Below are 1,950 nucleotides of genomic sequence, written 5' to 3'. Positions count from 1 at the left end.
GACTGGGAGGGAAAGTGTGCCAAGTGCCAACAGCACCAATTTTATATTGTGACTGTCACCAAAGTTTCCAAAGACGGCCGGTATTTATATTTCCATGTGCCTTTTTCCCCCAGTGCTTTGATACTCCCTATGAAGAAGGAGGGTCTATTCCCTCTCCCCTTGAACCTGGTTGGGACTTCATTCAGCCTCAGTGAATTGCAGCAGAAGAGATGCTAGAGGATTTCTGAGGATTGGTCATTGAAAGCCACATCGCTTCTGCTTGGCCCTCTCTTTCTTGAGATGCCAGTCCATGGAATACAACCCCCATTCTTTGTGGAAGCCCAGGTTACGTGGAGAGTCCAGGTGAGGCTGTTTCCGCTGACTGTCCCAACTAAGTTCCAAGCTTCCAGCTGTTAATAGCATCACCCGCCAGACATGGGAGTGAATGAGACTTCCAATGATCCCAGCTTATGCTGAATAGAGCAGAGATGAACTTCCACTGCTGAAACTATTAGTTGCTCAGTCGTGTCTGACTCTTTGCGACCCTGTGGACTATAGCCCACCAGGCTCCTCTGTCCAGGGGATTCTCCAGGCAAGAATACTGGAGTGGGTAGCCATTCCATTCTCCGGGGAATCTTAATGATCCAGGGATTGAACCCAGGACTCCCGCATTGCAGGCAGATGCTTTACGATCTGAGTCACCATGGCTAATCACCACTGCTGAGCCTTGCCCGAATTAGATTAGTGAGTAAAATGAACATTGTATAGCTTTAGGCCATACAGTTAGAGGGTAATTTTGTTGTAAGTCATAGTACTGGAATGGTTACTTCCCTAGATCTGGAATCCAGGGTCCTGAAAAAGTTACTAGACTCCGTTGTCACCAAGTCAGTCTCTTCCAGGCCCATCTAAATCTTGGTTCCCCTAAGGATGCTCCCTGTGACTATGACCACCTCCCCACATTGGCCTTGTTTCTGAACAGCTGGGCTTCTGCACACATCCATCCTCATCATACCTAACCACTTACCCTGCCAAGTGACTCAGTCTCCCTCAGGACTGGAGCTTGTTCCTGGACTCTGCCTGGTGCCCAGGAACTGAACTTCCCTGCTTTGTTCCAACCCATTTACTTTGGGATGGAGACTTGCCTCTGTGCACTCCACCCCTGCATATCACCCACCTCATCACATTGCGTGTTTCCAGCCCTGGTACCTGACCACTGACTGAGCCTGGCGAGTCTGGCCTTCTCAGAAGCCCTTGTGACAACAGTGACCCGACCAGGACTGGGCATACCATGCCCAAGAATGTCTCTTGCCAGCTGGCAATACCTCAGAAATGGTCTTTGCAGATGGGCCAGCCCCCTGGCCATGGAGTCATTCTATTACCAGGTCCCCAAGGACTCCTCCTATATAGCCCCTGTCTGTCTCAAGTAGATCACCCTTTAATAACTGCTAGTATATAACTAGCAGTTATAACAGCCAGGGGCTGGATAGGAGGAGTCCTTGGGGACCTGGTAATAGAATGACTCCATGGCTGGAGAAGGCAATGGCACCCCACTCCAGTACTCTTACCTGGAAAATCCCATGGATGGAGAAGTCTGGTGGGCTTCAGTCCATGGGGTCGCTAGGAGTCAGACACGACTGAGCAACTTCCCTTTCACTTTTCACTTTCATGCATTGGAGAAGGAAATGGCAACCCACTCCAGTGTTCTTGCCTGGAGAATCCCAGGGACGGCAGAGCCTGGTGGGCTGCAGTCTCTGGTATGTCGCACAGAGTCAGACACAACTGAAGCGACTTAGCAGCAGCAGCAGTATATAACTAGAGAGTGATTTGGGGGAAATATAAGTAGACTAGTTCATTTTCCACTAGAAGTTCTGATCAAAACAGAACAGAAAGTTGAAATTATTATCTAATCTTTCAATTCTAAGGTAGGATTTGGATACCTAAGTATAGTTGACAAAATGAATATATATATAT

This window comes from Bison bison, unplaced genomic scaffold (assembly GCF_000754665.1).
Source record: "Bison bison bison isolate TAMUID 2011002044 unplaced genomic scaffold, Bison_UMD1.0 scf7180017864530, whole genome shotgun sequence".
In the NCBI taxonomy this organism is placed as follows: domain Eukaryota; kingdom Metazoa; phylum Chordata; class Mammalia; order Artiodactyla; family Bovidae; genus Bison; species Bison bison.
This window is presented reverse-complemented; position numbering follows the sequence as displayed.